At 41.5% G+C, this 27,662-nt stretch overlaps 1 protein-coding gene across 1 annotated transcript in view; it reads right to left on the reverse strand.

Moving 5' to 3' along the window:
* tub (TUB bipartite transcription factor) overlaps positions 1 to 27,662 on the reverse strand; it is a 358,157-nt gene that overhangs the window by 317,193 nt on the left and 13,302 nt on the right. The window lies entirely within an intron of this gene.

Genomic DNA, 27,662 nt, shown 5'->3' on the forward strand with positions numbered 1-27,662 from the left:
CCCAGGTTGATAGGGTTGTTAAGAAGGCATTCGGTGTGTTAGGTTTTATCGGTAGAGGTATTGAGTTTTGGAGCCACGAGGTCATGTTGCAGCTGTACAAAACTCTGGTGCGGCCACACTTGGAGTATTGAGTACAGTTCTGGTCGCCACATTATAGGAAGGAAGTGGAAGATTTACCAGGATGTTACCTGGTATGGAAGGAAGGTCTTATGAGGAAAGGCTGAGGGACTTGAGGCTGTTTTCGTTAGAGAGAAGACGGTTAAGAGGCGACTTAATAGAGACATGCAAGATGGTCAGAGGATTAGATAGGGTGGAGTGTGAGAGCCTTTTTCCTCAGATGGTGATGGCTAGCACAAGGGGACATATCGTTAAATTGAGGGGTGATAGATACAGGACAGATGTCAGACATAGGTTCTTTATTCAGAGAGTAGTAAGGGCGTGGAATACTCTGCCTGCAACTGTAGTCGACTTGCCAAGTTTGAGGGCATTTAAAAGGTCATTGAATAAACATACAGATGATAATGGAATAGTGTAGATTAGATAGGCTTCAGATTGGTTTCACAGGTTGACGCAACATCGAGGGGTGAAGAGCCTGCACTGCGCTGTAATGTTCTATGTTCTATGTTCTATGTTCTAAATCTGGAAAAGTATAATGGTGAAAAATAAAATCTCACCACGGAGTTTGTTCTAGTAGCTGGACACCAATAAGATCTGCTCAAAATTTATTTAGTAGGGCAAAACAGGCAGGATAATGAAACTTTTATGCACATAATACAACAAAAAGTAAAAGTGGAACTAGAATTTTATTTGTATTTCTCAAAAAGGTGCTCTTTTGTGTCTGAAATCAAAGAACAAGTATTCAGTTTTCAAAATTTTGATATGCATTTAAAACCATAGTCTGCCACTGAATCAGTCTCACAGTTTTGAAGATTCTAACAATCTATTGCATTTAGCTTTCAGGTGCACAGCATAATTATACCAGTGGACAGTCTGTCCCTCCCAAGAAGTGGAATAGTCAATCTTTATATTAATCAGGCACATCACTTAGAAATATCATCAGATCACTGTAACTGCATGCTACTCAAAAAGAAGACTGGAAGCCTTCCAAGGCCATTTCTATCCAAAGAATTTTTGCACTCCAATTAATACTGACTGTATTGACAGCCTTTTCATACTCATTAAAGTGCAAGATATTAGTGTTCAAGAATATCATGTTTTCCAATTTAACAGTAGCGCAAACATTTAAGATTAACTAGCAATTCAAAAACAGTGGCTATTTTTAATACGGATTCATATGATTAAATTCCAGCCAAGACTTTTTAGCTTCAACCTGGAACAATGTGATGTTTATTATACTTAAGATCTAGCGTGGCTGTGACGACAGTGGTGAAGTCATTGAAAGCAATTTTACTGGCTGGGGGACCATAATTCATCTCAAAGCTCCCTGCTCCTGTTGAAGAAAGATGGCCTGCATTTGTTTAATGTTAATTTCAAAGTACCTCATTCTATGCCTTAGAAGTACTGTGATTGTTGTTACGTTGACAAACAGAGCAGCTATTTTGCACATAATTTGGAGCTAGAATAAGCCACCCAGCCCTTGCTGCACCACTCAATAAGATCATGACTGATTTGATAGCTCTGTATTCCTGACTATCTCAGATTGCCTTTCAGCCCCTTTTTACTTATCAAAAGCAAAATCAATAAGCTTGTAGCAAGACCTTACAAAACAAAAAAACGTAACGAATATTGTCGAGTTGGATGAACACAGCTGGCCAAGCACCATCAAGCTTTCCTGCTCCTCTGATGCTACTTGGCCCGCTGTGTTCATCCAGCTTCACACCATGTTATCTCAGATTCTCCAGCATCGGCAGTTCCTACTATCTCTAACGAATATTGTATTTGTGCTTGTGATTGTTTAAAATTCATTCACAGGATGAGGGCATCACTGGTGAGGCAGCATTTATTGCCCATCCCTAATTGCCCAGAGGGCAGTTAAGAGTCAACTGCATTGCTGTGTAACTGAAGTCACAGTCCAGACCAGGTAAGGATGGCAGTTTCCTTCCCTAAAGGACATTAGTGAACCAGACGGGTTTTTCTTCTCATTCTTAGACTCTTAACTCCAGAACTATTTTTATTTAAATTCAAATTCCACCATCTGCATGATTCGAACTCAGGTCCCCAGAATATGATCTGGGTCTCTGGTTTAACAGTCGATCGATAATACCATGAGGCTGTTGCCTGTTGGAGAATGGAAAAGCAATGTTAGCTGGATGATTTTATTTCAAAAGTCTCTTTAACTGAGAATAAACATAATCCTGGAAAGAAATATATGATTAGAATTACACACACACACACACGCACACACAGGTGTCAAGTGCTAGTTCAGACGCCTTTCACAGTATCTTGAAGAACAGCTGCTGGGAAGCCCAAGACAATTGGAATATCCGAAGACCAGGTCTTCGCTGCTCTGTAAAAACAAAAAAGGAGTAATGTTCCTTGTGGGGAAAAGTTTTTAACCAGATCTGACCGAAGCACTTAAAGGAAACAAATACAGGAACCTTGGGGAATTCTGCTTTGCAGCAGTGTTGAAACCTAAAGGAGAGATGCATTTGTGGAGTGTGCCTTGCTCGTGACAATCATGTCCAGGAAATCTCAGGTGAAACGCAATGATTGTCAAAGGTAAACTGGAAGTTTGGACCACCTCTCTTTAACAGGTCTTCCATTCACTCGAACTCTGCTACTTCACTAGCATCTCTCTAAGGCTCATGAACGACATCTCAGTATTGCTTGCATCATGTCCACTAAACGGCTCTGACCCACCTCATCCTCCCAAACTACTTACCTTTCCTGCCCTGTGAACTTCTTACTCACACACTGGGTATGTCTCACTATCTCTCTTGCTCATGCACCATTACTAAGTGCTCTTCGATCTACTTCCAACTTATTCAATTCTTCCCTTTGTCACATTGCAGGAAGATTGGCCCAATTTCCAGACTGATATCTGCACAACACCCAGACTTAACCAGGTGTAATCCTTGGGCTGCCTTAACTTTACCTGCAGGAGTGACTATGGTCCACTGTCCAGACTGCAAAGACATGGATACCTGGACTCTGGTAAAACCAAGTGCCTGACTACCTGTAGCCAACCCTTTGGAGACTGGAATCAGATGAGCTCCTTTTCTGATAGTGGTGACACACGCACTGACTATAATCCCCCTTCACCACGTGACTTTCTGCTCCCCTTTAACTTTAAGGCATGTCAATTTTCTTGAAGAACATGCAGTATGTTTTCCATGTAAACTCCTGGCACATTCCACAGTTGTGGCGTTGAAGTTGCCTGGTGCCCTCCAGCAAGGTCTCCTCTCCTCTTCACAGTTGAGGTCTCCTTCAGTGAGGAGTTGGATGCCTGCCCCTTTGCGCTAAAAAGCATTGTAGGCCGCAGAACATGACAGCCTATAACGGAGCTCTGAAAACTCTGTGCTCTAAAAAGCAGGTGGTGACCATGTGACCACAGTCAATAAGTATAAAAATGTTACTATTGCAACAAAATTTAAAAGCTACATTTAAAAAGAACACTCTGCTATACTTTGCTGTTGAAATGACAGACAGGCTAACAGAGCTCACCATGATTTGTGCGTAGAGTTTATGAACCACATTTGCAGTTCAAAGCAGAAAACTGGAAAGTTATGTCTGAGCTGATCACTTTCTCAAAGATTGTATGCTAACAGAACATTTTTGCTACATTTAAATGAGGCACACAATCTAACCTCACAAAAAAAAAATTTGAGCTTGTCCGCTAGTCCATTCTGGAAGAACCTTCTTAATAACATGAGCATAATCACTACCAAACATTCTCTCCACCACTGAAAATTTATTGTTACCTAAGCAGAATCTCATTTCTTCAAATTTCAATAATTCCTGGTGATTTTTTAAAAATCACCATTCACCATCTTCCACTTTTCATTAGTTTTATGGTCCTCTCTTACTCCAATGCTTTCGTCACCTGATTCGACGTGGATTTCGGTATTTATACAGCCAATTCGTAGCTCATATTCTGTGCTTGGTATATTATTTATATTTTCAAAGAATGTGAGCACTGGCAATAGTTAGGGATAATAGGAACTGCAGATGCTGGAGAATCATAGGAGCAGAAAGGCTGACATTTCGGGCCTAGACCCTTCATCAGAAGTGGGGAGGGGAAGGAGGTTCTGAAATAAATAGGGAGAGACGGGGAGGCGGATAGAAGCTGGATAGAGGAGAAGATAGGAGGAGAGGAGACAGACAAGACAAAGAGACAGGGATGGGGCCAGTAAAGGCGAGTGTACGTGGGGAGGGGATAGGTCAGTCCAGGGAGGATGGACAGGTCAAGGGGGTGGGATGAGGTTAGAAGGTAGGAGATGAGGGTGCAACTTGAGGTGGGAGGAGGGGATAGGTGAGGGGAGGAACAGGTTAGGGAGGCAGGGATGAGCTGGGCTGATTTTGGGATGCGTTAGGGAGAGGGAAGATTTTGAAGATTGTGAAATCCACATTGATCTCATATTCCGCTTGGGAATGCTGAAGCCCAATGGTATCAACATTAGACCTGTAATTCCAAGAAGCTCCAGCAAAGATAAAGTCAATGGACGTCAAACTCTGTCAAATGTAGTTCTCAAGGTCAAGGGCTATCACTCTCAACTCAGCTCTGGAATTCAGTGCTTTTGTCCATATTTGCAGCAAGGCATAACAAGGTCAGGAGCTGAATGGCCATGGCAGAAGTCATACGGAACATCACTGAGCAGGGTGCTGTAAAGTAAATAACACTACATAGTGCTATCAATGAAAGCTCCCCAACAGCTTGCTAATAATCAAAAGTAGGCTGATGGACCTGTATATGGCAGGGCAGGTTTGTCCTACTTTTTGGGTACAGAATACACCTGGGTAATTTCCCACATTTTTGAGCTGTAATCTTCTTTGAGGTTTGCAGGGTACAACTAAAACATTTGTGCTGCAGCCCCATGATCTTTGATCAATTGAGAACTAGAAAGGCAGAGTAAAATTTGGAGTGCACTTACTGTACGCCTTACAAATCGGCAATGCAGCTTGCCAGCAAAATGATACAGCTGAACAGTACTGTCCCTGCACACGTTTGAGCTCAATGCTTCATAGGAATCACTGACAATAGAGCTCAGCAGCTTCTCCTCCAGTGCAAGACATTCTGATAGAGCAGTTTAACAGAGTCATCTCAGGTGGCAGTTGGACTTCAGGAGTCAAGCAAGAAACACTGAATCATGATTTATTTCTATCAGCACAAATGTAAAGAATGACCTGGTGCAAGTGGGCTGATTACAAAGACAATCAGCATGATATTTAAATCAGACATTCCCATCTCAGCATGAGTCAGATATTCTGATCTCAGTGTGAGTCAGATAATAGTATTAAGTTTAAAGTCAGACATTCACTTTGAGATGCCTCCGAGCAGTCCGTGTGCAGCGTCATCATTGGGAAGAGCAGCCTCAGTGAACAACATCTGCTGAAATGGGAGCTCCTGCTTTTCCCTGTAGATGTTGGGATGCAGGTGCAGATGTGCTCAGAATGTGCCTCGGATATCCTGTACTGTCTGACTTCTGGCTGATTGCCCTACCTTCCTCCAAACACATCTTCTCAAAACATTCCTCTGGCAAGCTCCTTTAAAAATAAAGGAAGCACGGAACTAAATATTACTGGTCTAGAGGCTGAAGTAATTATCAGGAGACAAGAGTTCAAGCAGTCAGTCAGGAATTTAAATTCCATTAATCAAATAAAGCTGGAAGAGAAAGCTAGTATCAGAAATGGAGGCCATGAAGATCGATTTGAGTGAGTTTAGTGAACGGGTGCACAAATAAACGGGTTGAATGCTTGGGTGGGTCCAGCAGGTGGCGATATAAACAGGCAAAGCGAGCCAGCAGGGGAAGTAACGGCCTAGTGGTAATATCACTGAACTATTAATCCAGAGACCCAGGTAACGTTCCAGGGACCTGGCTTCAAATCCCACCAGAACAAATGGTAGAATTTGAATTCAACGTAAACCCAAGTTTCGTGATAACCATGAAACCATTACTGATTGTTGGGAAAAATCTACCTGAGTCAGGAAAGGTCCATCTGCGTCCTTACCTGCTCTGGACTATAAGTAACTCCAGACCCAGTGTTGGGCAACAATTGCTGGCATGCATTTTAAGAAAGTTGGCAAGAAAAGAGTTATGGGTCAGTTTCATGTTCAGAACGCAGTCAAGTGGTCAGGACAAGGGCATTGAAAGAAGTCATAAAAGGAGTAGGCCATTCAGCCCTTCAAGCCCTCTCCACCATTCAATGAGATCAGAACTGATTGGCTACTTTAGCTTTCCTACACTATCACCGTACCATTTGATGTTTTTAGTGTGTATAAATCTACCAATCTCAGTCTTGAACATACTCAATGATGAGTCTCCACAGGTTTTGGAGACAGGGAATTCCAAAATACACCATGGTCAGAGTGAAGATATTCCTCTTCACCTCATTCCCAAATGACCTTGGGTTGGGGTGTAGTGGGAGGTGGTCAGGATGACGGATTGAGGGGGAAATTCATTCTGGTGTTTCCCAGGAGAGAGGCTGGGATTTTTCTGAAATAAAAGCAGAAATTACAGGAGAAACTCAGCAAATCTGGCACAATCTGTGGAAAGAAAAGCAGAGTTAACATTTCAGGTCCAGTGACTTCTTCAGACTTTTCAATCTAACATTTTAGAGGTAACTATTCATGTTAGTCCTATTACAGTATCTGAAGACTCTGACTCTCATTCACTGAGAGTCCACAGAGTGTCCAGGGAGATGGGGACTCAACCATCAGAAGTTCAAACACCCTGGGAAATTTCCATATAGGTCGGCACATCAGGATTTCTTCATGACTCTTAATACACATTGAGTGGGTTTAACATTCTGTTTCAGATGATCTGGAGATCATAACATTTAGGCCAGTGGCACAGTCTGGGTTGGAAAAATTGATGTTTTGAACTATTTACGACTTTTTTTCTAATTTATTCCTATAAACATGTAATGCTGGACTATTTATTTCTTTACTTTTCCAATTTTATTTGTTACCCAAGAATTTGATCTCAAGTATCTGCACCTTGGTACCTTTGTACCCAAGATGGAGCTATAATGCAGCAACTGTAAACTTTTCACTGTATTCCACTTGAGTACATGACAGTAAAGTTAATTAAGTTCAATTTAGTGTCTTCACTCAGGCATGAAGGCAGACATTACAGTGATCAAAAGTAACCAGTGCCAGGATCACAACACAAGTGCAGTTCTGGAAATAAGCTTTTAAAAGAACAATAGTCAGCAAAGCACATAGTAATTGTCAGTATGCAAGACTGGGGGAAATAAACAGAAAAAGCTAGAAATACTCAGCTAGCCAGGCAGCTTTTGTGGAGAGAGAGAGAAACAGTTAACTCTTCAGCTCAATGGCCTTTCATGCTCGCTAGAAGAATCAGGTTACAGTTTAACAAAGAATGCGATCTCAATAAACTCTGAATCCATCCAAACAACTGCTAGCTGGAAGCTAGTTACCAAGAAGGAACAAAATCACTCATTAACTGTAGATTCATTCAGCAGCTCTGCTCAACAGGTCCTGCATTATCAGAAGTTTTGGTTGCAACAATTAAACTGCCTCATCTAATTTAGCACTAAATTCTCCACTTGAAGCCTAGTAACATTTCCGCAACCTACTGCATAATTTACTTACTGCTGCTGCACTACAATATAACAATGTGCTCATTATAGGCCTGTTAAATTCTTTTTGTCTGTCAAAGCCAAGCAACCAAGGGACAGTATCTCACACAGAGCACCTCAAGGGTACACCGCAAACCTTGCTTCAAGAACGTAAAGTAGTAAAGAACACCAGTACACTGCACTACATCAAATTTTTACCCAAATCCTTTCTCATGAGCATCAAGAATATCAACTGAAATTCTTCATTCCTATTTTATCATGGAACAGCAGACACCAGAGAGTGATTGCCAATGGTGCAGCGTTTCAAATTCTAATTGATGGTGTGTTTTTGTGAACTTTCGGCTCACCGAAAAGCACATTAATACTGAGGAGTGGAACACCTTCCTAAATTCAGGCAATCCCATGGTGGAAAGTAAAGAGCTACACATCCAGAGAAAGTAGTACCATCCTATCAGTCTGCACCAGATCCCAAAGATAAAAGCCTATTGTAAATCCCACAATGCCAGCCACAGAGTGCAGTTGTCTGATTATTCTAGGATTTTAGTGTTTTTTTTAATTATTTATAAAATGAATTGATACATATCGCAGACTTCAAACACAGTTGAATCCCAAAATGAGATGATTACCTGTATTAACCCCTGGGTACCATGCTGTTGTTTTTGCAGAATATTCTTAGAGGGACTTCACAAATGTTTGTTCAGGTTCGAATGTGAGCGTTTAGGGTAATGATACTAGCTCAAGCCAAATTTATTAGTAACTGTTAAACTATGTTTATTGTTACAAGGCTATGGAGCAGCATGCCCTGTGCTATCCAGACACCAATACACATCTAGCGAAGTTGCAGTGGCATCATGATTTGTGTCAGAGGTTCAGCTACATACTCATTAAAAGCTACCCCTACAATAAGCACAGTTTCAGTCAAGCTACCTTTCCTTTTAAAAAAGGATGAACATGAAAAACCCAAGGTTTGTGCTACAACATTCATTCTGAAGGAGTAATGTAAATAATTCAAGTCAAGTAACAGCTTTCTACGTGTCTGCAGATTTGATTGGGGATGGTCCCCACATCATTTTTCATCCCAGGAATCATTGGACATCAATTTTTAAGCACAGAAAACGCAGTTTCCTTAAGCAAACCATGCTCTCTCACCATCTAAAACATAACCTTCCATATACAGTGTCAGAGGTATGGCACACGAGAGGGCATGCAAAATACTGGCAACACTCAGCAGGACAAGAACCATCTTCAAAGGCACAAAACTGCAATCAATGTTCCAGTTTGAAACCCTTCATCCAAAATGTAAGGACAGCTTATCCTGCTTTTTATTAGACATAATTTTATCACATTTTGTTTCAAATTAATGTCAATATTTAGCTTTTAAAAAGGTTAGTCTTACTTTCTTTCAGGGTTGCCCATCTCATGTTGTATTTTAGCTGACATGCAGGGTAGCTCAAAATGGGAAATTTCCCATGGGTTACCTTGGTAAAACAAAACGCCCAACCACCATTGTGGGAGCAGGGTTGGGATAGAGTCAGAATCGCACAATCCACATGAAGCAAGCCCCTAGAGCAAATGAGGAAAACAGATCATGATTCAGGCCAAATATGAGGAGTTGGCTCTTGGAGATGAGGCATCTTTCAGCCACAGGTGAGTAAGAACTAGAACAAAAGCAAAAAGTGTCAGAGAAACTCAGCCAGACTAGCAGCATTCATGTAGAGATAAAGAGCTAACTTTTCAAACTTAATAGGACATTCTTCATTGGAATTGTAATTGATGTCTAATGAATTGTTACACTACAAGAGATGACTTATCATGGGCCTTCCACAGGAGGCTACAGGAGAGTATTATGCTGCCTATTAATCTTGCCTAGTGAAGGTCTGCATAGCATCAGCAATGCTTCACAATGGAGATGGTTGCATCAAGCAGCTTCAGCAGATCCCAGCTCTCTACATCTAGATAGCAAGGCGTGGAGCTGGGTGAACACAGCAGGCCAAGCAGTATCAGGGGAGCAGGAAAGCTGATGTTCTGGGTCTGGACCCTTCTTCAGAAACCTGAAACCAGACCCAAAACGTCAGCTTTCCTACTCCTCTGATACTGCCTGGCCTGCTGTGTTCATCCAGCTCTACACCTGGTTACCCCAGACTCGAACATCGGCAGTTCCTACTATCTCTCCACATTTAGAGATTTTCATCATTCCACGTCCAGACACTGGAGGGGAAGCAATGGCCTAGTGGTACTATTGCTTGACTGTTAAGTCAGAGACCTAGATAATGTTCCAGGGGCCCATGATCAAATTCTGCCAAGGCAGATGGTGAAATTTGAATTCAATAAAACATTCGGAATTAAAAGTCTATCGATGACCATGAATCCATTGTTGATTGTTGGAAAAACCCACCTGCCCCACTAATGTCCTTTAGGGAAGGAAACTGCCATCCTTACATGGTCTGGCCCATATATAACTCCAGACCCAAAGCAATGTAGTTGACACGTAACCACCCTCTGGGCAATTAGGGGTGGGCAATAAATGCTGCCTAGCCAGTGATGCCAACATCCCACGAATGAATTTTTAAAAAAAACCTTTCAACCATCCATTAGGGTGTGCTTTGAAGTTTTCTATTTAACCATTTTTATGGTCTAGAGTTTCAAGGATTCTGGATACCTGGAAGTTTTTCCTCTAAAAGCAGTCAATGAAAGGACAATGAAATTCCTTCTTTCAACAAGGCATTTCTCGAAAGTCACATGTTGTGATAATTGCTTGTTTACTCCATCACCATTGCACTGAGGCAGCAGTGTGTACAATCTACAAGATTCACTACAGTAACTCACCAAGTGTTGTCTGACTGCGCATTTCAAACTCTCAACCTCCACAACTTCAAAAGGTCAAGGGTAGCAAATACAAAGGAACACCAATATTTGCCAGTTCGCCACCAAGTCATACATCACGATTCAGACTTTATCACCAGCACTTCACTGTCACTGCAGCAGATGCGGCAACATTTGGTGGAGTCCCCTGATACAACAAAAGCTCACGTTGGTAACGGTGGAGGAGTCCATCGCTATGATCAGCTCCACCTTGTCTCAAAATCCTGACTGCATGAGCTCCTTCCTTAGAGAATAGTTAAATTCATGATTCATCACATCAAGTCCAGCTTCACGCTTCACTGAGATCAAACTTGATCAGTATCATGGATTAGGTCATGCAGAGTATTTGCTCTAGTCTCCGAGGAATATGTATGTAGCTGCCTTCCCACAACAGAATGCTCAGATAGGTAGCACAATGGCGGCTGGAGGGACACCTGTTGTGTACCCCAGCTCTTAGCCTTGTCAAACTCATTGGAAAGACACAGACATTAGTGAGGGATTCAGGGTTTCGAGAACATTTTGATGACCTCATCATCTACAATTTCCAGACCTCTTGGCCAGAGTTCTCATTAGTGATTCATGTTCCAGAGATCATAATTACTGTTGCAGAAATACAGAAACCAAGTCTCAGGTAGATCTCTCCCCAACAAAGTCAGCTACCACACTCCTCAATTCCCGACAGCCAGAGAGATGAGCAGCCTGCGAGGCAACATGGGGAGAATCCTGTAGATTGTTCATGAATACAAGGCATCATCATGAAGACTAATAGTATCAATTATGCCCACTGTAATAATTATTGCACATTGCACCTCTACTAAGTGCCTTCTGCAATGGATCTGTTGATTTATTATTATATAGTAATAGCTACAATTAAGTAAACAAAAGACTAGAGAGCGTGGAATACATATGTAGGTACATCTCCTGGAGGCTATTCAGGTGCTGAAATTGGCTCTCCATGGTAGCTAGTCACATGGCTTGCTGTACTGCTGCGGCCTCTGGTCAATGAGGACCATTGTGTTCCAGCTCCCTGTCTGCTGCTCCTATACATCCCTGCGCATGCTGATTAAGTCCCTGACTGCTGACAGGGTCCTCCCCTGCCTTGCACTGAGCAAGTGCTTGGTGTCCAGCTGCCCTCAGAGTGCCTGCTGCGAAGCTACCACAGTTGGGTGCCCACCAGATTGTAGACCCACACTCTCTAAACCTACAGTTCACCCTGAGCCGTCAGCATCTGGGCTGGTTGGGGTACATGAGGCAGTCTTGTCAGTGCTTCCTCAGGTGGTGCAGCGCTCCCATCCTCAAAGGCCAAGGATGATACTTCCAGAGGAGGCTGCCATTTCTCTGCTAGGTCATAGGCTCGCCAGTGGAATTTACAAGACGAGAGAGAGAGGTAGTGTCATGGTCATTGGTTAAAAATAGTGTACAATGATTGAGAGTGACAGCACATTTATTGAGGGGGTTACTGAAGAACAAAGAACAACTTGCTTGGGATTGGCAGGACATGGATGTTTGCACATCCCTGCAGGAGCTTCCTGGTCTTCTCCTGCAAGGACGCAGAATTTCTCCTCATAGTGGATCAAAACATGAGTGTCAGGCGCCCCTCCGTCTATGCACGTTCTCTTTGTCCTGTTATGGGCTGTCCTCTGCCATAAGAAAACAAAAAGGCCCAATGAGTGAGAATTATCATGAATGGCATGGCTGTTACTGCAGTGCCTGTGGGAAGAAGGTGCTGAGATATCCCCAGGGACTGAAGAGGCAGCACAAGGGCATGCAGGTTTAGTGACGTGGGAGGTTGAGGAAATACGAGTAAATGAGGGCAGATGTAAACACAATACTGAGAGCAACAGAGCATCCATCTTGGTGAAAAATGGGAACCATAACAGAGATACTGAGCATGACTAAAAAGTTCATTAATCTTCTTTCTGCATCATTGGCCTTTCCTCTGTACCTGAGTATGATACTGACCCAGAAAGGCTGGCAGCGTCTGGTGGCATGATTTTTCTCTGCCAATCCTGAGTACAGGACACCTCTCCTTTGTACTACCCCATCCCTCAGGACCTCCAGCTCCCCACTGGAGAAACATATTGCCATCTTTTCCTTCTCTGATATGTTCAGATTCTGTCTGTTAATGAACAGCAGAGCAACTTCATAATGCCAGTGTTCATCCAGATGCCCAACAAGCTTTCAAAGCTGGAATAAGCTTTTAAAGATGGCATTGGAGCAAAAGATTGACACAGTCTTTTGATGAGTATCTACTGTGGGGTAATTTGTTGTGTGCTCAGTGCATGTCAAAACAGGGCAATAGTCAGATGTGAACGGCAATGGGGTGAGGTTGGTAATTACTGCAGTGACTTGGTAAAGAAAGGCAGGAAAACTTTCAAGGTCCCACAACAAAAGATTTACAGCCTATGGAGCTAGCATCACATCTGCACTGAAATTAGAACATAGAACATAGAACAGTACAGCACAGAACAGGCCCTTCAGCCCACAATGTTGTGCCGATCATTGATCCTCATGTATGCACCCTCAAATTTCTGTGACCATATACATGTCCAGCAGTCTCTTAAATGACCCCAATGACCTTGCTTCCACAACTGCTGCTGGCAACGCATTCCATGCTCTCACAACTCTCTGCGTAAAGAACCTGCCTCTGACATCCCCTCTATACTTTCCACCAACCAGCTTAAAACTATGAACCCTCGTGCTAGCCATTTCTGCCCTGGGAAATAGTCTCTGGCTATCAACTCTATCTATGCCTCTCATTATCTTGTATACCTCAATTAGGTCCCCTCTCCTCCTCCTTTTCTCCAATGAAAAGAGACCGAGCTCAGTCAACCTCTCTTCATAAGATAAGCCCTCCAGTCCAGGCAGCATCCTGGTAAACCTCCTCTGAACCCTCTCCAAAGCATCCACATCTTTCCTATAATAGGGCGCCCAGAACTGGACGCAGTATTCCAAGTGCGGTCTAACCAAAGTTTTATAGAGCTGCAACAAGAAATTCTCTAACAGTTTTATTTGCCAATCAATCAGTACTCTCATCCTCTCAAACAATATAAATGTTGTTATGCCTTTTACACCAGTATTCTTGCAAATTGTCCTGATGATTACAAGATGAAAAGGTTCAACATGTTTTTTCCCCCCTGAAGTCGCAAATTAGGCTATTACATGGACCTTAACTACATTCTAAACAACAAAAGCAAAAGGCTGCAAATGAAGCTACATGATCCCACAATCATTCTACAGTCCTAACACATTCAATAAGTATAGTGTGTAAAACCTAACAGGAGTAAGTAGGCAAATCCCTGAATATTACTGTCCCCATACACTCTCAGGTATGTGAGCACAAAGGTAAGACTAAAAGGTTTTCTGGAATCATCAGCCAAAGTACGTGAAATCAATGATTTTATCAAAACGCTGTGGTGGCAAGGACCTCACCATGATGAATGCCAGTATTTAATCAATTCAATTCACTCCAAATGTCAAAATGAGCCAAATTAACACACAGATCATTTGTTGTGCCTGCATCACCCAAAACCCAAGGACAAATAAAAAGACCTGTACAGGCAATAAGTTTATTGAATGCATTTTACACAACCTTTATACGTCAATTATCGTGAAACACATTTTTCATTCTAGAATCCTACGTAAAACTGAACAGTTGGACCTGCAAATATGAAAAAAAACACAAATTATTCATTTGGCAGTTTCAGAATACTCGACTCATAATGTCTTAAGTCACAATTCTACATGAAATATATTCTTTACAAACAGTTGATGATATATGGACACTAAGCAGGGAGTTAAATAATATTCCTCGTTGTCAGATTTGTTGACATGTCTCACAATTAAGGATATGTCATGCAAGGTAACAGAACAAACAGGAGTGTCTCCATCATTGTCTAGGCTCACCCCATAGTTTGTGCTGAAAGTGCTCCGCACTCTGAGCCACATACCAGTTCATCTGTCTTCAAACATGTTGCTTTTGTTGATGATTGATTGTATCCTCCATTTCTGCTGAACCCTTCAATTTGTTTTCCAAGTGGTAGCCTCAATCTGGATTGTAAAACCCGAAGGCTCTGAGACATCTTATGCAATAAGGCATTGAGAATATTTTGACAGAAGAAAAGACAATCAAGTTCAAAGAGCATTTTCTTATCTTCTAGCTCTCAATCCTGTCTCTAGACAAATATCAGATGGTTGAAATACTAATTCTGCTATAGTGCAGTAGTTAAAATGGGACTCTGCTGGAATCAGGCATCTTGTGGGTTATCAGTTCAGTTTCTCAAATATTTCGCCTACAAATGTGGTCATAGTCTAAGTTGATAATACATCAAAGACATCTGGGACTTTTGTGAGAATGGTTAAAGGTATGCACTGTTTTCCCCTATGACATTGAGAAATTGAGAAGCATGATGAATTATTATGAAATCAATTTAAGCAAGAAACAGACAGGGGAAGAAAATGGATTTTAAAAACTTCCAGAATCAGAACACTGAATATTATGTTCCTTTTCAGCTGTGTCAACTTCTTCACCTTTTTGAGGGGAGTTTCTCACTGTGATGCTTAGTGAAATCTCTCATTCAATCCTCGCTAACTCATCTCATTAATTACCTACACTGACCCAATGGTGCCCTTCTCACCCATTCTACGCCCAATTTGCCACTCACCGTTCCAACAACTTGTCGCTGCAGTGATATCACAGAATTGACTGGCATCCCTGGTGCTGATGCCATCTTTAAAAGGCCAAGCACTGTCATCCTAGAGCTACCCTGCACAGTTCCTGACATTGGTGCCAGTAATGACAGACAGGGGGAAACTGGCTTCTTGCTTTCCATCCATGGACTTGGAGATCCTGGTGGACGGAGTGATGCAGGCATGCGACATTGTCTTTCCCGAGCCAGTAAAATGGTCAGATACCATACCATGCTAGCCTTGTTGAGTAGCCGCTGGATCAGTGCAGTCTGTTCTGCGCGTTCCTCCATACAGTTGCTTAGGAAGATGGTCAATGTACTTCTCCACTGTGCCAGACTGAGTGCCACCATCTTCTCCTCAATAATTCTCTCGGTCACTCTCTTTGTTATGTACCCAACTCCAAGAATCAAGATCCACTACTCTCGGTATTATTATGCTGGCATCCCATGCTCTATCACTCTAACTATTAAGCAACACGGGAGAAACCATTCAGCCCATTGAGACAGCCCCACCAATCAACATGTTCATGGCTCAAACACTTCAATGCCTGTTACCCACCCATTGCCCGTAACTCCAAATGGCATTAATAATAGGAGATGTGTAAGTTTTTACGTTAAATACATCCAAAAACTGATCTTTCACAGCCCACTGAAATAAAGAAATCCAAATGGTCACAGCCTCTGGACAAAGAGCACTTGTCATCTTGGACCCAAGGGACAGCCATTTATTTTTAAATTGTGCCTCCTGGTTCTAGGCTCCCCAATCAGGAGAAACATCTTAACTGCATCCACCCTGTCAATCCCTTCAAATGTTCTGTAAATTTCATCTAGATCGCCTGTCATTCCTCAAACTCTAGAGAATAAATCTGTCCTCATGGAGCAATCCTGTCTGGTGAACCTTTGTTGCCCTCCCTCTATGGTAATAACATTTTTCCTGAGATATAAACCAATACTTGACACCATCCTCCAAGTGCAGTCTAACCAAACTCCTACACAATTAAAACAATAAGACATAGGAGCAGAAGTAAGCCATTCAGCCAATCAAGTCTACTCCACCAGTCATGGCTAATCTGTTCATTCTCAACTCCACCTTCCCCTGGTTTCTTCAGAGCTTCTGAATCCATTTGTTGTTAAAAAATCTGTCTGTCTCAGTTTTGAATATACTTGATGATCCAGCCAAGATAGCCCTCTCTACGGTAAAGAATTCCAGAGATTCACAACCTTCTGAAAAGAAATTCATTCTCATCTCTGTGCTAAACATGTGACTCCTTATTCAGGAATTGTGTCCCTGGTCCTAGGTGATACTACAAGGGAAAACAACTTTCCAAATCTACCCTGTCAAGTCCCCAGAGAACCTTCTGGGTTTCATTAAGTTTGAGGACTGAAGGTTTTATAATCGAAGCAAGAGGTCAGTGCTCCTGTGGTCAAATCCTTTTGTAACAAAAGCTAACATTCCATTAGTCTGCCTAATAGCTTGCTGGACCTGCATGTTAGCTTTCAATGGCAAATCAACAAAGACACCTAGGTCCCATTGTACATGTACTTTCCAACTTATCATTTAAGAAATTCTCTGCACATCTGCTCTTCCTATGAAAGTGGATAACTTCACACTTATTCATAGTATGTTGCCTGTAATATCTTTCTTCACTTTCTGTTGCTTGCATCTACAGCCCTAACCTTGCATGCTCTGCATGGCCAACTCATAGTCTTTGAATAGGTGACCATCTTTTCCCACCTCCATCAATAGCCATGCCAGTCACTTTCAGTTCCCTTAATAACTCCCTTTTCTCTCATTCCAGGAGAAAACAGCCCCTAAGACAAAAAGAGCCAAGGCAAAAATGTAGACTCCGGACGATCTATTCATCCCTTTGGAGGAGAGGATCCTGACTCTGACTGCTCCGAATGGATAACTGACTGTGTCCAAATCCCTTGATTGGCATCAGAGGCTGCCCTTGATTTACTGCGCCTGGGCCCCATAACAGAAGGGTCTCTTTCTTGTCTTAACTGAGGCCTGCTGACGACTGAACAAACTTTCTAGCTTTGTGTCTGCACTAAACAGCAAAGCAATACAGCAGTAATGTTACCGTGACAACTAGGCAAAACAGGGATACTGTGAGCATCCAGGTAGGCGCAAATTGTGTAAGCATGAAGAGATTACATAAATGGGCCCAAGCCACAGCCCAGTCCAGTCTGAGCTGGGTGTGTGCATCTGTGAGCATTAAGTGTCCTTACTGCAGCGTTAGCATGACATTTGCCTGAGATGCAGCATTGAAATGTTGAAGTGCAGTTTAAGTGGATCACATAGAATCCCTACAGTGAGGAAACAGGCCCTACGGCCCAACAAGTCCACACCAACCCTCGGATCATCCCACCCAGACCCATCCCCCTATAACCCACAGACCCTTGAACACATTGGGCTATTTAGCATGGCTAATCCACCTAACCTGCACATCTTTGTACTGTGGGAGGAAACCACAGCACCCGGAGGAAACCCACACAGACACGAGGAGAATGTGCAAACTCCGCGCAGGCAGCCACCCGAGGGTGGAATTGAACCCGGGTCCGTGGCGCTGTGAGGCAGCAGTGCTAACCATTTTGCCACCGTGCCGCCCCCAGAGATGTTCCACAAGGGTTCTTAAATGTTAGAACACGTTAAGTGCCAATGTCCTGGATGTGCGGTGCAAATGGACATTGCTAAGGGATTGTGCTCTGAGATATGGGTGTCTACTGCCCAATATGAAGGCCTGTCGTGAGCTGAAGTTGCCAGATATCCACGCTGACTCCATGTTGAGAATTTCCGCATCCAGTTTGCTCACAGTAGATGGTACAATTGAAAACGGATTGTTCATGAGGTGAAACCCACAATCAATATGGTCACCGACAAGCAATAATCCCCCTTTAACAGGCAACTCGTGAGACTCACTTTGACACCTAAAACTTCGGTAAATGATACAACAAATTGTTCCCAATATTGAGATAGGACTCACTGGACTTCTCATACAATTCTGCTACAGAGTACACATTGCTCAGGCTCCTATGAGATTCCGCCTCATGTTTGCATTGACACAATGTTATACCTCTCTTCATGTTCACCAGAAAAAAATAAGAAGTCAATTACAATCTTTTGTGTGAAAGAAAGAATAACTTGCTCATCTAAAAGTAATTCAAACCCAATATTAAACATTCATGTGTACAGATTTAAATTTGAAAAAAAGTAGTGTCCAGTTCATAAGGGAGAAAGGAATACACAGTTTAAAATTCGTTAGGAATTAATGTTTTGATCTATGACCATAGTCTATTTTAAAACAATGTCTTAGAACCTCTGCTGTAGCAAATATCTCAGTCGGCCTTGATGTTGCAATGTTTAATTTTAATCAGCTCTGTCACTGATCATTTTCCTTCTTGAGAGGCTGAGACACAACTTACCCTTCCTGTTTTAACTCACAAGCCAGCTCTTGTGCTCTGCCAAAAGCAGCTCCCTGAAATACAGCTGGTCTGTGTATTTCAGTGTCTAAGTTCCTGGTTTGAAATTTAAACCGTGGACAATAGCCATCATGTCCAACACATGGAATTTATCATATGTGTAAATCAAAATTGGAGATGATAGCTCTTCAGTTGAATGGGGTGAATTAGGTTTCAGTTTATTTTGAATAAAACTGTTTCAGTTCAGATGTTTACTTTGAATGGTTAACCTATGTGATCAAATAATTACTGTGGGCATTTTAAGTCAGTTTTGTTTTTGTTTTTATAAACAGTTTATTCCATGAAAATCAAAAGAACTAAAATCAGTGACTGATTTCTAGATTCTATTATCCTTTTTCTAAAGGAAAAAAATTCACCATTGTGACAAATTGTGAAAATCAATTACCATATGGCCTCTCCACTGTTCTCTCAAAAGCAATTAAGGCTGGGCAATAAATGCTAGCCTGGTCAGCAACATCATCCTGTGAGAGAATAATTTTAAAAATGCTTCAGGGAAAAATCCAATTCACGGTTCCTTTCTCCTTAGAATATTTAGTAAAATAAAAGAGAAGTATATAATAAAGCAGTGAAATCAGATAGCTTAACAATACAAAATTAAACAAACTGAATGAGGGAGCACTATCGGGACATGTTCCCAAAAATATTAACAAAATCCTAAAAGAATCTTATAGATATTCAATAACGAGATGTCAACAGCCTGCCTAGGGATGCAGAGAGGTACAAGCAGACAAGCATAAAAACGTAGACACCCACACAGCTTATGCAGGCTGTGAAGGATTGCTGTGTGACAGAGAAGCAGCATTATTAGCCAGACTAAGGTTGAGAAACTAAAGATGCCAATATTAGCAAACATTCATTTCAATAATGCTATTAACCCATATTTATTTGAACAAAGCTAATTTTTTGGTTTACTATTTGAGCAGAGAGATATCACACAAATGCTGCCATTCACACGTCTACATTTAAAGATTTCTGTCTGCATTTGAATTGTGAATAGAACTCTTCTGCTCAACCTTTATTGCTAAATGAATCAAAGTCAAATCACGAAGCTTTTCTTCTAGAAATCAACAAGTGTTGCATAATACTGTATATTGCAGTATTTCTGAAAGGAATTATTTTTCAGTTATGGCCCACAGATATGGCTTATCTCAGCAACTATTGAAATTATTGTTTTTCCAATAGACTATTTTTAAAATTGAAGCAAAAGCTGCACTGTTTTTATTTGCTACAATATAGAAAAGGCAGACACATACTGCAGAGATCATAAGGCAAATAAAGATTTCCTCGGGGGGGGGGATGACTCAATAAACTAATTGAAACTATTAATTATATTTAATTGTAACTGAGATTTTGGGCTGAAGGTTTTCTGTCATCACGGTGGCAGGAGTGGAACTGGGAAACTGGGAAGCAGAGGAACAGGGGAAAGGGCACTGTGGGTTTGGAGGTGTAAAGATGGCTTCCTAATGCAGTCTTGCAATTAGGGATGTTTCTGACAGCAACCCAGGATCACCTGACTGAATGCAACGTAGATCATTAAGAGCCCAAATAGGGAGGTGTCCCCACCTCCTACATCGGAATTTCCCTGGTAGCAGCATCGTTATAGTAAGCTGGAAAACCATCAGAGTCAGGTGTTCCATATTCACCAAAGATAGTATTTTCCATAGCCTCAAGGATTCCCCTTTGATTCATGGAGGTTGCTGCATTCCAACTTTTTAAAAACATAAAACACAGTCAATTTGTATGGCATTTTTAACAGACCCTCACATTCTCAGACCTGCCTCAGCAATGCTCATCTCTACCAGGGCGATGTATTGGCCAGCAGCATTGGGAGCCTTTTCCATCATTCTATTACGTAGTGGCCTCAGAGGAAGTAGCTCCGCCAGTCTGGTTCCCAGCAAATGCATGTGTGGAAAGCGCATTTTGTCACAATGTTGAGGTAATGAAGCCTACAACATTGGCGAGAAAGAAGGCAGAGCTATCACGTAATTGATTATGACATTAGAATATTTTCATCTTCAGCCCGGTGTAACAAAAACATGTTTCAACGTCCAAAGAAAAAAGTCAACCTGACATTCTCAGAAATGTTCTTGCATTTTCCTATTTTCTATCTATCATGCCTTAACCACATGAATGAAAATGACAACTGTACGGGTAAGAAACCCGTGCCTATAACTCCAGAGAACATGTTCCTAGGAGTTTGGTAAAAGACAACAGTCAATAGCTTGTACTTTCAAAGACGCAGTCCTCTATTGGGCGATAGTCCTTTTAAGAATTAGATTCATCTGGAAAGTGATTTCTTGTGAAGGCAACTTGCTTCTAATTGCTGATCAAATGACCATGTTGGTTGGGAATTAAACAATAGATAAGAAAACGCTCAACATAATTGGGAGCAAAAAGATTGGTTTGCTTATTCCTACAGATCTGTTATTAAAAGGCTTACTTCAGTTTAGAACACAATGACTAAAGGGAACATCTCCTTCCAGCCCAACAAATGTAAGATACTGTGAGCTAGCTAAAACATATTAAGAACATGGATAACTCTACCAAAAGTGAGTTTGAAGCTGAGAGAAAGAGTGAGAGAAAAGTTATTGGATGTCAGAGTGCAAAGTTTGCGAAAATTAGAACAAGGAGAGTCCTGATCTGATTTGACTTGGCTTTCGACATCAGTGATGCTTGTGTTGAACAGGGGTGCCTGTCCAGAAGAACAGGAGCAGATTTAAAGGAACAAGAAGAGCTGCAGGAACATAGCAGGTCAGGCAGCATCAGAGGAGCAGGAAAGTTAATGTTTCGGGTTGGGATCCTTCTTCAAAAATTCTAGAAGCAAACAGAAGGACCAGGAAACCTAAACCCTGAAATAAATGTTTGAACAGTGATTAACCTTTCTAGTAAGTACCAGATTTAAGCTTTCTGAGAGTGTATGTTAAATAGGTGTAGGAAGAAAGTCGAGTTGAAAAGCTCTGTTAAGAGTATTAGTGTTAATTGTAGTTTTAGTGTCTTCAACATAACAAACAATAAATGTACATTCATAAGTTTCATGTTCTTCAATTTTTAAAGTTATTTTATCTAAATAGTCACTTACGACTTCATTCATTTAAGTAAACATCTGGTTTTCGGATGTCAAAGCTGTATAAAACATTAATGGTGTCTATGAGATCATAACAGCACAAACATCGACATTTTGAGTCAAGCCATTTTACTACATTTGCTGAATTTGATTATGCAATAATTGCTTTCCATGACTTTCTATGCTTTCAGGCATCATATCACTTGGTAGCAGGGACCAGTGTTTTAGCCTATTTGACATGGTCTACTAGTAGAGAATTTTCAAATATTATGGCTATAAGAACATCCTACATATTCCACCATTTTCTATTTAAGATAAATTATTTGACATGGAGACTGTAACACAATACTCATAAATGGAGAATAAAACGCATTCAAGACTTGGGAATGCTTATGAAAATTGTTGAGCTAAGTAACAGTGCTTTTGCAGTTTGTGCTATCGCTCAAATTTTACACTCATGATGCAAACAACACCCGCTCGTATGTCATGAATAATAGCAGCAAATAATGGATCATGTGTTACCTTTCATCACAATTATTTCACAATGTCACAATGTTTCAGAGGCTGCCCCCAACAAGCTATCTCACCAGTAAAATAAATTGTTAGATTGGCATATCTTGAAAAGAACTCATATTACAGAAGACGTGGTACTGAACGTCTTAGACCTCAAAAGGTAGATAAATCCCCAGGATCCGATCAGGTGTTTCCCAGAACTCTGTGGGAAGCTGGTGAAGATTGCTGGGTCCCTTGCTGAGACATTTGTATCATCAATTGCCACAGATGAGATGCCAGAAAACTGGAGGTTGGCTAATGTGGTGCCATTATTTAGGAAGGCTGTGAGTAAAAGTCAAGGAACTATTGAGGAGTGAGCCTTACACCAGCAGTAGTTGTTAGGTTGTTGCAGGGGATTCTGAGGGATAGGATTTAGAAAGACAAGGACTGATTGAGGTAGTCAACATGGCTTTGTGTATGGGAAATTATGTCTGTTATGAAGAAGTGACAAAGAAGATTGATGACAACAAACGTATATGTATGGACTTCAGACTGGTAGACTGGTAGTAAGTCAGATCACATGGGATTCGGGATGGGGGTGCAGGAGGGAGAGGTGATAGCCAACTGGATGCAGAATTAGCTCAAAAAGGTAGGAGACAGAGCATGGTGGTCAAGGGTTGTTTTTTGGACTGGATACCTAGTAACCAGTGATGTGCCACAAGGATCAGTGCTGGATCCACTGTTTTACGTTATTGATATAAATGATTTGGATATGAATATAGGAGGTATGGTTAGTAAGTTGGCAACTGACACCAAAATAGGTGGCATAGTGGACATTGAGGAAGATTATCTCAGAGCACAATGGGACCTTGATAAGATGGGCCAATGGGCTATGGATTGGCAGATGAAGTTTAATTTAGATAATTGTAAGGTGTTGCATTCAGACCAATTGTGGTTCACCAGGAACCCCATCACACGACTTAATAAAGGTACTACAACAAAACCTTAAACATCAAATCAGTAGTTGAAGACCCTTCATACAATCAACACAAGAATTCCTGGACAACATCAAGAACACAAAAATAGATAAAGTAGTAGTGATGGTCTTGTTTGATGTAACAACATTGTTTACATCAAATCAACAGAAACCTAGCCAAAGAAACCATATCCAACCTACTGGACAAACACAACAGGTGACAGAACGAGGAACAGATCAACAAACACTGCATACTCAAACTACTGGACTTTTGCTAAACAACCCATTTTCCATTCAGTGGCAGGATGTAGAAGCAGATCAACGTGACTCCCATGGGCTCACCCATCTTCAGACTGATAGCCGAGGGAATCATGCCAAATCTGAAACAACCAGCCCTCCCACAGATCCAACCCAAACTCTGGATCAGATACATAGATGACACTTCTGTAATTCTTAAAAGAACAGAAGTTGAGAAGAACCATCGACCCATCAATACCATACTCACAAGGATCACATTTACAGGAGAGGAGGAAAACAAGAAAAAAAACTCTCATTCCTGAATGTAATGGTGAAAAGAAGAGAACAGTGACTTCATGACAAAAGTATACAGGAAATCCACCCATACTGACCAGGTCTTAAATTATCACAGCAACCACCCCAACCCACACAAAAGGAGCTGCATTAAGACCCTGCTCAAAAGGGCTGCTACATACTGCAGCACACCCAATCTACAGAAGGAACAACAATGCCTCTATAAGATCTTTACGAGGAATGAATAGCCCCACAACTTCATCCACAGATGCCAAGCCAACAGACAGCACAACCAGCACACACATGACCCGAAAAAATAGCCACCATCCCATATATGAAAAACACTTCAGAACTGACAGCCAGACCACTCAGACCACTAGGAATCATGGCTGCACACAAACCACAGCCACACTAAGACAGCAACTGACCAGAGTTAAAGACCCAAAGATACCATGGACAGGATGAACGTGGTTTACAAGATACCATGCAGAAACTGCACAAAGCACTACATGGGACAAACGGGCAGACAGCTAGTAACTAAATGACACGACCAGATGTCCTTGATTTCAACACACACAGATGAGAAAAACCACACTTTCATCTGGGGCAACACTACTATTATAGAACAAGTCAAGAGGACAGCCAGGGAATTCTTGGAGGCTTGGCATTTATCGCAGACTCCATCAACAAAGACATTGAATTAGGCCCAATATATCGACCATTACAATGCACAGCCAGAACCAGCACCTACCGGAAGCAGCAAAAACCAGATCATATAAATTAAAACCAGCACAAGACAACAATGCTTCACAAGGAGGCTCCACAGCACTGAGGATGTCACCTAGTAAGGGGATGAAACGTCTGCTAGCAAACCTCCCAGCTCGGCAAACGCACCAACTTGGTGCATAAGTGATCAGCAGCAATGCAAGACTGCCCAGTTACCATAAAGTGTATCTAAACCATATGTCCATAAGGTTTAGGCGCAGCAGTAAACCATTCAGTCCATTGAGTGTGCTCTGCCACTCACTGAGATCACAGCTGATCTGATAATCCATTTTCCTGCCTTTTCCCTTATAAGGCTGGATTCACTTACTGTTTAGAAAGCTGTCTATCTCAGCCTTGAATATAGTTAATGGCCCAGCCTGGACAGTTCTGTGTGATAAAGAATTCCATGGATTTCTGAAGGAGGGTCTAGGCCTGAAACGTCAGCTTTCCTGCTCCAATGATGCTGCTTGGTCTGTGTTCATCCAGCTCTACGCCTTGTTATCTACGGAATTGGATGATCAGCCATGATCATACTGAATCATGACAGAGGCTCAAAGGGCTGAATAGCCCCCCTCCAGTTTTATTTTGTATGTTTCTGTTTCTACCCATCTTCGCCTTAAATAGACTACCCCTTTCAAGTGAACTTTGTCACACTAAGACACAAAGGCAGTAGAATGTTTTCATAACGTAGGTAATTCACTAATATTTATAATTTAGAGTAACACTTCATGTTGATGACACTTGCTGCAGGCAGGTAAGTGTTTATTCCTGTACCAGAATGAAATCAAATTCAGTTTTAAATAACTTCAGGAAGGTTATTACAGAACGGGTAAAATAATGCAACAAAATGGATATAAGCAGAAAATAGACACAGCAAAATAAAACAGATACAGCAAAACACAGCACAGTGGCTCAGTGGTTAGCACTGCAGCCTCACAGCACCAGGGACGCAGGTTCAATTCCACCCTCAGGTGACTGTCTGTGTGGAGTTTGCACATTCTCCCTGTGTCTGCGTGGGTTTCCTCTGGGTGCCTCGGTTTCCTCCCACAGTCCAAAGATGTGCAGGCTAGGGGGGTTGGCCAAAATAAATTGCCCATAGTGTTCAGGGATGTGCAGATTGGGTGGGTCATAGGGGGACGTTTTGGCGTGTGATGCTGTGAGGGTTGGTGTGGACTGGTTGGGCCAAAGGGCCTGTTTCCACACTGTAGGGATTCTATGATGTATGAAAATAAAACTTAATCAACCAATAGTGAAGAGTTAAGTATGCCTTTAAAAGCAATCTCCGACAGGGTACTAAGTCTGAATGGTGCGAGCAGGTAGAAAGACCACCTATTTCAGTTTGCACACATTTTACACAGGATTGCTCATATTTAGATGCTGGAATGAATGTGCACATATGCACTACAAGACCACTAAAGTCATTGAAAAGTATTATCTTTGCTGAATCAGCTCACTCAAGTTGATAAAATATGCTTAAGGAATGTACAGGGGCGCCAGGTAAGGAAGCCTATGATTTCAATCTGAAACTATAAGCCAACCAAATTCTGTAATAACGTTTCAAATAAATATTGAGGAAAATTGCGAGGTGCAATTTGCAGGGTTTTGTTTTGAAAGAGGATTTCTCCAAAAAAGAGGATTTCTCCAACCAAATCCACCTCATTAAACGATTTACTATGCCCCATAGCATCCCTTCTCTCACCACATGCTGTTTGCAGAATAATTTACCACTCAATGGCTACCTGCCAAAAGTCTAGCATTCCTGCATGAATAGGCTTTATAAGACCTCTGTGCACCCAGGCAAGCATCGGAATTGCAAAGATGAGATGTCCTGTTGAATGATGGACAGTATCTGAGCATGTCAGATGAAGCAACAATTTGTGATACAAAATGTCATTCCTACTGGTAAGCCTCACTTTTAAGCTGAGAGGGGAACTGCTCAGATTCATTTACTTCAAGGCAGGCTCAGTAAATCTCCACAAACATACCCCACCGGTGCCCTATGTCCCTGAGAGGGAGCTGAACATTGGACCAAAGAGAAATGATTCAGCAGAGAATGGGTTTGACAGAAATAAGTCGAGGGCAAAAGAAGCAGCACAGGAATGCTCTCATGGTTGACTCTCTTCATAGAGTCAAACCTGGGTCCCTCAGCACCAATCTTTTAAGATATTATTGGCATGTTACAAATGGAAGCCCAGAAAACAGCAGTACATGGGACAGACAAGGGGAATACCTCAAGAACCATTCCCACTGTCTGGAATGCTACAACACAGAGGCTCTCAGACCACAAAACAAAAGTAGAAATTAGCAAATAAGTTCCACTATTACTCACACTATATTTGTTTGGGACTTTGGCATGTCTTTGTTGTTGCTTTGCCAAAAACAGAGAACCAAATTCCCATAACTGTCCCTCCAATTAAGTTATTGTTATTTTATTGTTGGCAATATGAAAGGAGCAGCTAATGGCAAAGGAAAGAAAATCCTTGTCAGAGCACAAGCGCCTAACATATTTCCCAATTTTTTAGGATCACAGCCTGTTTCAATTAGATATGTTTAATTGACTAAACATATTTCTGCATATTCTATTAATATACAACACTAAATAAAATTGATACAAGTTTTACACTCAATTTGTGGTAGAAACCAAACAATCTGAACCTGCAACCATTCACTAATAGCTGCAATCCATGAACCAAAACAATGACATTCACAAGAGACCACTTAAGTTACAGACTTTGACCTTATCCCCACTTCATACATACACAATTACACTACTGCAAAGCAAATAATGCAAATGGCATATACATAAGGGATTCACAAAGAAATTGTTTGAGTTTTATCAATACTTGATTTTTGTACTGCTAGAATGGTACACATTTCCTATCCACTTATTCTCCTGTTTCATTCAGAACTCTGATCTTCCACTATCTGGATTGGTGCCATTGCTTTGTGTAACCTTAGATATCTGGAGACCTTCTCACTATAGTGTTTGGATTGATAGTTATGTCAGCAACTCTATTCTAAGACAAACAAACAGTCAGGTAAATAGAAAGCACTCTTTCATGTGGATACTTCAGGCTTG

Source organism: Stegostoma tigrinum, chromosome 17 (assembly GCF_030684315.1).
Source record: "Stegostoma tigrinum isolate sSteTig4 chromosome 17, sSteTig4.hap1, whole genome shotgun sequence".
NCBI lineage: Eukaryota > Metazoa > Chordata > Chondrichthyes > Orectolobiformes > Stegostomatidae > Stegostoma > Stegostoma tigrinum.